Source organism: Bubalus bubalis, chromosome 2, assembly GCF_019923935.1.
Source record: "Bubalus bubalis isolate 160015118507 breed Murrah chromosome 2, NDDB_SH_1, whole genome shotgun sequence".
Lineage (NCBI taxonomy): Eukaryota > Metazoa > Chordata > Mammalia > Artiodactyla > Bovidae > Bubalus > Bubalus bubalis.
Genome location: NC_059158.1, coordinates 129119858 through 129133069, shown reverse-complemented (window position 1 = coordinate 129133069; position 13212 = coordinate 129119858).

The window sequence follows — 13212 nt, the reverse complement described above, 5'->3', positions numbered from 1 at the left end:
ACCAGTCATTCCTAAAGGAAATCACTCCTGAATATTCATTGAAAGGACTGATGTTGAAGCTGAAGCTCCAATACTTTGGCCACCTGATGCAAAAAGCTGACTCATTTGAAAAGACCCTTATGCTAAGAAAGATTGAAGGCAGAAGGAGAAGGGGTCAACAGAGGATAAGATGGTTGGATCTCATCACTGACTGAAAGGACATGAGTTTGAGTGTTCTTTCAACTTGTATGGTAAGTCACTTCAGTCGTGTCTGACTCTGTGAGACCCCATGGACTGCAGCCCACCAGGCTCCCCCGTCCCTGGGATTCTCCAGGCAAGAACACTGGAGTCGGCTGCCATTTCCTTCTCCAATGCATGAAAGTGAAAAGTGAAAGGGAAGTCGCTCAGTCGTGTCCGACTCTTAGCAACCCCATGGATTACAGCCTAACAGGCTCCTCCATCCATGGGATTTTCCAAGCAAGAGTACTGGAGTGGGGTGCCATTGCCTTCTCCATCAACTTGTATACACACATTAAAATGCCAGATTTGAACATATTTAAATATATTTGCTCATGTATTATTTTTTTACAAATTAATTACATAATAAAATTTTTATTAACATATAGTTGATTTACAATGCTTCATGTATAAATCAATGTGACTGTTCCACATATATATAGGTATATACATATATTATTTTTCAGAGTCTTTTCCATTATATGTTATTATAAGGTATTGAATATTATCCCCTGTGTTATACCACAGGTCTTATTGTTCATCTGTTTCATACACAGTAGTTTGTATCTAACTCCAATTTTTTAATTTATTTTCTGCTACACTTTCCTCTTTGATAATCATAAGTTTGTTTTCTGTATCTGTGAATAAGTTTCTATTTTATAAGTATGTTCACTGGTATCATTTTTTTTAAGATTCCACTTAGAAATAATGTCATATGATATTTGTCTTCCTTTGTCTGACCTCATTTAGTATGATAAACCACAGGTCCATTCATGTTGCTGCAAGCAGCATTATTTTGTTTTTTATGGCTGAGTGAAAGTGGAGAGTGAAAAGTTTGGCTTAAAGCTCAACATTCAGAAAATGAAGATCAAGGCATCCAGTCCCATCACTTCATGGGAAATAGATGGGGAAACAGAGTCAGACTTTATTTTCCTGGGCTCCAAAATCACTGCAGATGGTGACTGCAGCCATGAAATTAAAAGACGCTTACTCCTTGGAAGGAAAGTTATGACCAACCTAGATAGCATATTCAAAAGCAGAGACATTACTTTACCAACAAAGGTCCATCTAGTCAAGGCTATGGTTTTTCCTGTGATCATGTATGGATGTGAGAGTTAGACTGTGAAGAAGGCTGAGCGCCAAAAAATTGACGCTTTTAACTGTGATGTCGGAGAAGACTCTTGAGAGTCCCTTGGACTGCAAGGAGATCCAACCAATCCATTCTGAAGGAGATCAGCCCTGGGATTTCTTTGGAAGGAATGATGCTAAAGCTGAAACTCCAGTACTTTGGCCACCTCATGCGAAGAGTTGAATCATTGGAAAAGACTCTGATGCTGGGAGGGATTGGGGGCAAGAGGAGAAGGGGACGACAGAGGATGAGATGGCTGGATGGCATCACTGACTCGATGGGCGTGAGTCTGAGTGAGCTCTGGGAGTTGGTGATGGACAGGGAGGCCTGGCATGCTGTGATTCATGGGCTTGCAAAGAGTCGGACACGACTGAGCGACTGATCTGATCTGATCTGAGTATTCCATTATATATTTATAATATATGTATTTATATTTATATATTCTTTATCCGTTCATCTGTCAATGGTTACTTCTACTTCTTGGCTATTATAAATACTGTTACAATAAATATTGGGGTACATATATTTTTTCAAATTAGAGCTTTTCCCCAATATATGCCCAAGAATGGAACTGCATGATCATATGGCAACTCTATTTTCAGTATTTTAAGGAACCTCCACAGTTTTCCATACTGGCTGCACTAACTTACATTCCCATCAAGAGTAAAGGGCTCCCTTTTCTCCACACCCTCTCCAGCTTTTACTATTTGCTGAATTTTCAATGATGGCCATTCTGACCAGTGTGAGGTTCATTTTTATTTTTATATTATTTTAATTTTCCATAGAACACATATGTACAGCTTTTATATCTTTTATGATGACCAAAGTTTAAATGGTGCTGCCTGTTGTTCATGACCTTAACTAAGCCTATTCTTAATGTCTTTAAGGACAAGCATTAGTCATCCCATATTTCTGAGACCACTGAAGATCTGTACTATGTGAGGTTTGAATGCTATTATTTTTATTATAATAAAAGCAATGCTGATGAGCAGTTAGCCCAATAACTCCACCTAAATGAAAAGTGCTATTTCTGTGATAACCTCAGATCAGATCAGATCAGATCAGTCGCTCAGTCGTGTCCGACTCTTTGCGACCCCATGAATCACAGCACACCAGGCCTCCCTGTCCATCACCATGCTGCTATTGGGATACATTTAAATGAACTGGAAGTCTTATTTCCATCAGTTAGATCTAATCAACTAAACTTTTAAAAATACTTTCCTTAACATGAGGTTAATATTTAAAAGGCAATTTTAAACTCAGTGTACAGAATTCAATAATTGCTTGACAGCAATAAACTAGTAGTAACAGCTGAATTTTCTGGGAAAAACAAATTCTTTACTTTACTTCAAGGTTTTCAGGGATTTGTTCTTGACTTCATTTATATCTTCATCAAATTTAAATATTTCCTGGGGGTTATTTTCAAATATTTTATATATTCTTCTGAACATTCGTCACAAGCCTCTCTGACTCAAATTGCCCACTCACGTTGTTGTTGGTATTTTAGTCTGAAACTACTGAGCTATTCAATAATACAAATGAAGAGATCTTAAAGCCTTCTATGCTTTCAAGAATGTGTAAGGAAGGGTATACTAAGGTTTGGTCACTGCCTTCAAGAATCTCAGAGACTGACAGGTAAAGATGGAAACAGAGGCATGCAGATATTTCAATCGCAGAAAATCTGAGGGGCAGACATCTTGGTCATATAACCCACAATAAAGAGAGAGTCCTTCATTTTCACCACCATTTTTATTAAAATTTTATCTTCTTTGACAAAAGTTTAAATATATGTTCCTTTATACAAATGTTTACTCTTTCTGTTTTTTTGTTTGTTTGTTTGTTTTTTTGGATGCACCATGTGGCTTGTGAGATTTTACTTTCCTTAGTCTTAACCAGGGATCAAACCAGTGCCCTCTGCAGTGGAAGCACAGAGTCTGAATCACTGGACCACTAGGGAATTCACCCTTCACCTTTCTGAACAAGTATTTTTGCTATCTTCCCTCATGTTCATCAAATTTTATCACCTTTTCTTTTTTTTTTTTTTCCAGTGGTTAACTTGGCCAGCTTATAATATCATCTTGACATATATTTATTCCTTTTATAGTTCTGCCCAGTGAGTTTTATCATTATATTTGATAAGGATATTTCCAATTTTTAAAGAGGGGTTACATAAGTTGTAAAATATAACACATTCTAGGACTAACTATTGTTACATTATATACATGGCCCTAGTTGGGATTGAGTTATTGATAATTACTTTAAAGTCAGCTATTTTTCAACCAAAATATTATTCTGAAGTCTGCCCTTTTGTTACTTATTGAGAAGAATGTCTTTTGAGATAGAATTGATCAAAGACTTCTTGGAAATAAGACAGATGGCTGTTATTGTTTCCATCTTGTTTCTATATTCTTGTACATTTTCACTGAAATAAATTAAACTGATCTAGGGAGATTTGTTCTTTTCAAAACCTTGTGTTCTAAAACCATAACATCTCATGCTACTTTAGGTTATCCACAATGGGTTATTTGATAGTTTGCTAGCTTCTTTTCCTTTTTCTCTTGTTTTATTTCTGACTGGCCTGTAATTTTTTATAATGTTTTTTCTCCTCTTAAGGACAGGTACCTAGGTTAAAATGCCAGGGATCATGGCCAAGACAATTGAAAGTCTGAAGGGCATGACATTCAATCCTGATTTAAATAGACACTGCTCATGGCTCTTTTTTATCTTTCAACACTGCGATTTGACCTTGCAACAAAACTGACAGTTATTCTACTAAAAACATTCACATCCAGTCTCTTTTTTCAAACTGAAAGGTGAATAAGTCATACGAACTCCAGGATTTTTATGGTTTTTTATTTAAGAGCTTTTTTTTTCCCTGAAAGGACACAAAACGTGTGTAAATTTTCACAAGCCACCCTCTCTTTTTGGGGGGGGGGTTTGCTTAGCATTGTCTTGCTAGCTTTAGTCTTCCTATATTTAATCCTTAAATAGCCTTTCAATTGTTTTCTGCTTAACTATTTAGTTTATGGTGCCTATTTCATTTCCAAAATAGAGATTTGGGCTTATTGAATTTGAGCCACCATATCTGAACCATTATTTTAGGCGCTTCAGACATGGTCCCCAACTTGAGTAATCCAGTCACCCAAAGCCCTGTCATTTCTCACTAGGAACTTAGAGAATCAGTATCTTACTACAGGTTTGGAAACTTAAAATTGGCCTATTGAGTCTTCTTATACATTGACATCATCTATGCCAAGCAAACAAAACAATATTTTTTTCTCCCCAATAATTATTTTCTTTAAAGTGATTTGGCCTAATTAATTTGATCATACAATTAAATGTAACAGCCACTCATACCCTGTGGCATTTGCAAAAGTTTCTAACTTCTTTTGGCTCTCCCAAACCAAACTAGCAAGATTACAACAAAGAAGAGAATTTGTCATCATTCACATCTATATAAACTTTATGGATAACAAGTATCTTCATATTCCCAGCCTCTTCTGTTTTCTAAAATTTTATTTTCATAGCAACTCTTTGAGGTAAACAGGAAACTGAGGTCAACCAGCTCATGCTAATCAAAGTTGTGGTCCAAAGGGACCCTCTGTTTTAACCCTTTGTCATTAAACTCACTAAAGAGCAGTCTTGATCTCTTTTGAATTCCATATCTCTCAGTTGAGTTCAGTCACTCAGCCATGTCTAACTCTTTGCAGTCCCATGAACTGCAACACACCAGGCTTCCCTGTCCATAACCAACTCCTGGAGCTTGCTCAAACTCACGTCCATCAAGTTGGTGATGCCATCCAAACATCTCATCCTCTGTCAACCTCTTCTCCTTCTCTCAGAGAGTATTCAGAATTCAATCTTATTTTCTATGTTTGTGTGCACATTTTAATGATATTGGGTGAAAGAAAAAGAGCAAATATTTTACATCTCCACTTCTCACACTAACAGAGGCTGGACTTTAAATTCAGTGAGTAATTTGTTTAATTAAGGAGTTAGCAAACTATGACCTGGAAGTCAAATCTGGCCAACTGCCTATTTTTGTACAGCCTGTGAATGGAGCATGATTTTCTGCATTTTTAAGTGGTTGAAAAAAAATCAAAAGTAGACATGTTTTAGTTTCATGTCAGGTGAAAATTCTATGTCATTTAAATTTCAGTCGCTAGGCATAAAGCTCTATTGGAGCATGCTCACTTATTTCCATAGTGCCCACAGCTGCTTTCACACCATAAGGGCATAGTTGAGTAGTTGTACCAGAAACTGGTCCTCAAATCCTAAAATATTTACTGTCTGGCTTGACTGTTTAATTGATGGATATTTTTTCCCCACTATAGGCTTGCAGATGTAATATTAATTGATATTTGTATTGCTTTATGTAGTTTAAAAAATGCTTCTTATTTTATTAATTATTCATAACAACTCAGTAAACATTCCATACTCATCTGAAAAATTAGACATGCAAAGCTGAAAACACTGATTCAACTCTCCCTGGTATATATAGCCAGAAAGGAGAGAGTTAAGACAGGTTGGGAATCGTCTGACATCAAATCCAACTTAACACTTGGTTGGACATAATATAACCTAAATATTACATAAAACCATTTCACTTTTACACATCTCTTGTTTTGCCACTTTTGCTTTCCTTACCCCTATGAAACTCTGATGTGACAGGTCATTTTTACATCTTTGCTGAGTTGCCTGTCGTATTTGAATAACAACTATTTAATTTTGTCCTAAGCCATATTGAGCTATGTACAATTTCCTGAATTGGCATACTTGTTTTTGCCATGGTGCCTTCTTTCAAATGCTATTTCATTTTTCATATTTCATTTTTAATTAATTAATTAATTTACTTGGGTGCCTCAGGTCTTAGTTGCAGTATATAAGATCTTCCTTGCAACATGTAGGATATTTCGTTCTAGATGTGGATTCTCAAGTAGGCTTCTCCAGTTGTGGAATACAGGTTTCATCGCTCTATGGCATGTAGGATCTTAGCTCCCCAAGCAAGGATCAAATTGGCAATCCCAGCATTGAAGGTGGATTTTTAACCACTGGACCACCAGGTAAGTCCCTCTCTTATTTTAAACCTCAATTTTAATCTTTCTCTAGATCTTCGAGACACCAATGAAACAACACTCACTTTGGTCAAATGCATGGTCCCTTATCATTTTTGCTGCTTAGAATTCTGGGCCATTCACTGTAGCACCTGCTTTACAGCTTGTCCTTTACCTGATGGCTTCCCCAATTAGACCTAAGGGCCTCTGCCAGAAGAATTCATGTCGTCTTATGTGATTACTCCCACAATCTCACTTGAAATACTCATCAAAAGAGCTCACCACTGTTTGATGAATGAATGAGTTAATGAATAAATGAGAGAGGAAACAAATGGTTAGCCTCAGATAATATACAATGGTGGCAGTATTATATATACCTTATGATATTAACACTATGAAGGTATCTTACAAATCCTAAAGAGTAACAGATTTAAAAGATGTGTTTTCATATAAGGTAAAATACTGAAGAACCTACATATACATCGACATTTTGATCCCTGTATGTTTGACTTCTTGCAATTTGGTTTGTGTTTGCTTATCTTGTAAGATTTAAATCGAGAAGGCATAAATAGGGAATTCATCATCTAGCACACTGCAGGTTTTTAATTAACACCACATACCATTCACAAGTGTAGGTTTATTGACTCCTTCATAGATCCAAAGGCAAGATCCACTGGAATTGGAGTATACTATTACATGAGAGTACCACTAGTATGCCATGATGGATAACACCATTGATGAAAGATCTCTGTTTGATTATTGAGAGGGAGCATTTGAGGTTTACTTGGTTGAAAACTTACATGCTTCAAAATGTTTCCTATTGGCCCCAGTCTCAGGTTAGTATTATTCTTCCTAAAGAGAATATGTCTTTTTAGGTATCCACAAAGAACATATCAGCTACACTGCCCATGTCACCATTCACAAGGCATTGGCCTTGAGAGTAGTTGCATAATAGAGTGATTTTTCCAGGTACAAAATGATTCCTCAGTGCTAAATCACACTCTACTGACATCTCGGTTTCATTGTTGATTAAATAGAAATTCTTCAAGCTTGAGAAAGCCTGGCTTTGGTATTTATGACTTCTAACAGCTCCCTTGGAGAAGACTCTTGAGAGTCCTTTGTATTGCAAGGAGATCAAACCAGTCAATCCTAAAGGAAATCAACTCTGACTGTTTGTTGGAAGGACTGATGCTGAGGCTGAAGCTCTCATACTTTGGGAAGGTTGACTCATTAGAAAAGACCCTGATGCTGGGAGAGATTGAAGACAGAAGGAGAAGGGGGTGACAGAAGATGAGATGGTTGGATGGCATCATCGACTCAATGGACATGAGTTTGAGCAAACTGCAGGAGATAGTGAAGGACAGGGAAGCCTGGCATGCTGCAATACATAGGGTCACAAATAGTTGGACATGACTGAGCGAATGAACAACAGCAAGAACTCTTTGTGTGTGTGTGTGTGTGTGTGTCAGTTGCTCAATCATGTCTGACTCTTTGCAACCCCATGGACTGTAACCTTCCAGGCTCCTCTGTGCATAGAATTTTCCAGGCAAGAATACTGGAGCAGGTTGTCATGCCCTACTCCAGAGGATCTTCCCAACCCAGGGTTGAACTCATGTCTCTTGCATCTCCTACATTGGCAGGTGGATTCTTTACCACTGAACCACCTAGGAAGCAACAACTCTCTTTACCATCTATTTATCTTTTTAGCTGTAAGTCTTCCTCTAATGTCACTGAGCAGTAGAAGTCAGGAACAGAGTAGATGCACCAGCCCCCAAATATATTACTTGAATTAGTTCAAGCAGCAGCTGGGTATAGGTAGGTATGATTTAAGGCCAAAGCATTTTAAATCTTTATTCCTTTGTACTCATATATATATATATTAATTTTTATGTTCTCTTCCCTTATGGTTTATCCCAGGATATTGAATATAGCTCCCTGTACTACACAGTGGGACCTCATTTTCCATCCATGGATATAATAGTTTGCATCTACTCACTCCAAACTCCCAGTCCATCCCTCCCTCACACCCCTCCCCATTGGCAATCACAAGTCTGTTCTCTATGTCTGTAAGTCTGTTTCTGCTTTGTAAATCAACCACACTTCACTAAAAGTAAATTTAAAAAGGATAAATTTCTACTCCTTCATTAACTATCTATGTGATTCTGTGAGATAGACATTAATATTCCTATTTTCCAAATGAGAAACTGAGACTCAGATAGGGTAAGAGGTTTGTCTTAAAGTGATATAGATAACAGACCAGGCATGGAATCCAAGTGTTTGTGATAGAAAAAACTATGCAGTTCTTTTAGCAAATTAATTTTCTCATGCTGGATATTTTTATATGCACAGTGGGGAAAAAAAAAACATCTCTCTTGTAGTTTTAGTGTGACAATAAGAAGGAAAGTGCTGCATAAAGTACTCAGCGTGGGCTTCCCTGGTGGTCCAGAGGTTAAGACTCTGAACTTGCACTTCAGAGGGTGTGGTTGGATCCCTGGTCAGGGAAGTTTCACATGCCCCGGGGTTTGGCCAAGGGAAAAAAAAAAAAAAAATCCAACTCAACCATTAAGACTCCCTCATCAAGAAATTAATAAATAGTTTCTTTAATAAAATAAAAATAAAATAAAATAAACTACTTGACCTACAATAGGTCCACAACCATTGGCAAGGTAATTATTTTATTTTTGCATTATTACTGCATGAATATATTTGACTCATGCCAATCCTCCTCATAAAGCCCATAGCTCTTAAATGAGAGCTTTGCACACAACAAAGAGCCCTGGGAACCAAGGACAAATTGTCACACTTTCCAAACCAAAGTGTCAGGGCAGCAAGAGCCTCCATGTTGGCCTTTTGCCAGGGAGTATCTTTATGTGCTCTGGGGTGGTGGCATTTCTCCTTTCAGTGAAAGAGATGCTCTAAGGCAGCCTTTAATTCTCCAAGACCTATTTGAAGAGTTGGGGCTCTCAGAGTACTCGGTTGAACTGGATTTGCCTTCTCAAATGGCACTGTCATTAGCACTCCTGTGTCCTCCCCATGGGTGAATTTCATTTTCTAGGCTCAGCTTTCAGCAGCCCCCAGGTGTTGGTGTCAAAACTCCTTCCTCTACAGTTGGCATGCCTTCAAAGTGCTTTTAGCCTGGCTCAGATGTGCAGATTCTGAGAGATCATTTGCCTGATCAAATTTGAGGCCACTGGGAATTTAAAGGTGTCATGAGAAATAAAATAGATTCATATATAATTTAAATATTTGCTATTAAAAATACCATGAGGGTCTCCCACACACACTTATTATATGTCTGTTTGGACTGAGAATCATTTTTCCTCTTTTATTCTACAGACTTAAACCAAATGCACATATGAAGGCATGAACAGGAGGTTAAGATTAACAGAGTCCTTCATTACTTCTTGTACCTCTGATTATATGATATGAGGAGAAAGCAGAATCCGAAAAAGATATTTGGAAAACTGATACATATTTTAAGTACAAGCACATTGCTTTAAAATCTATTGAGTGATGAGGCTCTGAACCTCAAAAATGAGAAAGGGCTTATTTATTTACTGTATCTCAGCTACTAATTAGAAGAGTTGGTAATTGAAGGCATGATTGTCTGGCCAAATTCTCTAATCAGTTCCTCTGATAGCAAAAAGTATTGCCAAAGTTTAATATACTTGACTCATTTCAGTATTTAGAATTGTGGACTCTCTTTTGGGCAGGTTGGGCCTCTCCAAAACATTGATGGTGGAGCTATAACTAGAATTCAAGACCTCTTCCTGGTCTTGTCTTGTCCACTTACAAATGACATCTGAGCCCTCTTAAGAAGCAAAGCAGCACTGCCTTGTCTGTGCCTCCTTGTATTAAATTCTAGGTGACACATGTTATTTTTTTCTACACATTAGGAGGTGGTAGGGTGATAATGATAGGGAAATTTTATGGAGGGCTATGAAGACGATGGACCTGGCTACTTGGTTTGCACATATTGTTTCAATTACTCCTAAAGATCTTTAAAGCTTTTTTGTTTTATTTTCCAATTTAAATATGAAAAAAGTTAGGAGTATGGTGGTTCATTTAAGACACAAAACTAGAGAATGGATATTTTGTGATTTGAACCCCAGTGTGCCTGGTCCAGTCTTCCCAGGTAGCACTAGTGGAAAAGAACCTGCCTGCCAACACAGGAGACATAAGAGACATGGGTTCAGTTCCTGGGTTGGGAAGATCCCCTGGAGGAGGGCACGGCAACCCACTCCAGTATTCTTGCCTGGAGAATCTCATGGACAGAGAAGTCTGGCAGACCATAGTCCATAGAGTCACAAAGAGTCAGACATGACTGAAGCTACTTAGCATGCACACATGCATGTGCCTAGTCCAAGTCCATGTATGTCCATACTACTGGATTCCTTTAAGCCTTGGTCCTTGCCATTCCCTACCTTCTCTATGGTGTCAGATGACTCCAAGCAGAATTTCCTTCCCATGTCTTTTTCAAGTGGCTCTAAAAAGGGTCTTGGATACCTTTTCTTGCTAAATATGTATTCTCATCTCACTTAGTTTCTCAATAGAGTTGAAGGACTGTCCATTTCTCCTTGATTAAGCACTTTGTTTTCTGGAACCCAGCTTACTCACCTGTTTTTCTTCCTCCCTCCTTGTCTGGCCCTTGGTTCTCTGACAGATCACTGTTCCACTGTCTAAAATTTTCTAGTTATACTCACACTCTAGACTATCTTAATGAGTGTCTCTCTCCTCCTGCCAATGCAGGAGACAAGGGATTGATTCCTGGGTGGGGCAGATTCCTTGGAGTAGGAAATGATAACCTTTTCCAGACTCTTGCCTGAGAAATCCTATGGTCAGAGGAGCCTGGTCGGGTCACAAAAGGTCCATGAGGTTGCAAAAGAGTAGGACACAACTTAGCCACTAAAGAACAACAATAGATACATATAAGTATACATATATCTTCCACGTGTCTCTCTGGACCAGACCTCACTCCTGAACTGCCGACTACATACCCAGATACGTGCTCTGAATCCACAATCTATTACCTAGTTGGGATCTCAAACTTCACAAAATCCCAAGCTGGATTTTTTATCCACTTTTTCCACTTCACAGCCCACACTCCTCTAAAACATAACTATTTGCTCTCACCCATTCAGTCACTTAAGCCCCAAATTCTCATCTTTCTAGATTCTTTGTTTCCCTCATGCTTTCTCTTTAATCTGTGAGCGAACCCTATTGGTTGTGTTTGGACACAGCTTTATTACAACTTCCGCTATGACAGCCCTGGTCCCAGACACCATACCCTACTACAGGCTTCTGAAGTGCATCCCAACTATTCTCTGCCTTTTCTTTTGTTTCCAAGGTCCACTCTCCACTGTGCAGTTAGATGAGTTTTTAAAAGTTAAATGTAAGTCTGCTTCATTGACAGGTTCATTTGTGCCATATTTTGGATTCCATATATAAGGGATAACATACAGGATCCTACTGTAGAACACATGGAGCTATATTCAATATCCTGTGATAAAGCATCATGAAAAAGAATATTAAAAATAATGTGTATATTATGCAAAACTGAATTGCTTTGCTGTATAGCAGAAATGAACAGAGCATTCTAAATTAACTCTACTTCAATAAAATAAATAAATTAAAAAAGAAAGTTAAATCTGATGATGTCATGGTTCTGTTCTATTGAAAAACCATGTCAGTTTTCAATTTATGTTTATTGGCTCCATACATAGAAATCTTAATAAATACTCAATGAAGTGAATTGCATTTCATGACAATGCATACTTAGTGTCTCAAACATATGGAATTAAGACTGTCTCTGATAAAAAGGGATAGCCAAGGAGAGGTATGGGGGATGGCTTCTGTGAGTGAGTGGGTGCTGAGGAAGGTTTAGAAGAGAACCCATCCCAGATTTCATGTGCATCCCTGAAACCAGAGTGACTCCTGAGCCTTGAACTTGACTTCTAATGAAGTCAGTGAGCTTGGTCTTGTATACATCTGAGCCAGTATAAACCACTGAAATCTCAGAGAGCCCACAGCAGCACTTTTAGGCCTGGTAAAATCAATAAACCCGGGGAGTGTGAGGTTCATGTTTCTGCAGCAACCCCACAGGTCATGTTGTCTGGGAGTTAATGGTCTAAGGAATGAGAATGGGTGTTAAGGGATTAATTGTTTGACTCTTCATTAACCCAAGAAAACACAGTGAGCCACATTTGTCTTCCACACAAAATCATACAAAATTCTCTCTTTATTAAATATACATTATTTACAGTGTAAGTCTTTCTTCTGTACAACAGGAACCATAGAAAACAAAGAAATCTAAGGCTAACTTTTATTTTTTTTTCCCCATACAGTGTATTAAGACATGTTACATGGTCTACAAAACTGACTTGAAATGAGGCAACATCACTTGGGATTCTGTTTCAGGAACAAATATGGGAAGGTCAAAAGGAAAAGCTAGACTCCAGAAGATCTACAAAGAGAGGTGACCTGTTTTGTGCTTTTGCCATTATAAGTATCTCTGACATATATATTTTTCAAGAAGAGGTTATTTTGTATTTTAACATTTCCTTGTTAAAAATAATTTCCCTGTTCTTTCCCATTCTTCAAGAAGGAGGACCACTCTATGCCAAAACAAAACTGATTTTCCATCTGAAGTGGACATTGTAATATTGCATAACAAGGATTAGCAAACTATAGCCCATGAACCAAATCTCATATGTTGCCTATTCTTGAAAACAAAGTTTTACTGGAACATAGCCATGACTCTTTGTCCATGTTTGGCCCACTTCCTACTACAACAGGAAAGATGAGCAACCGCAA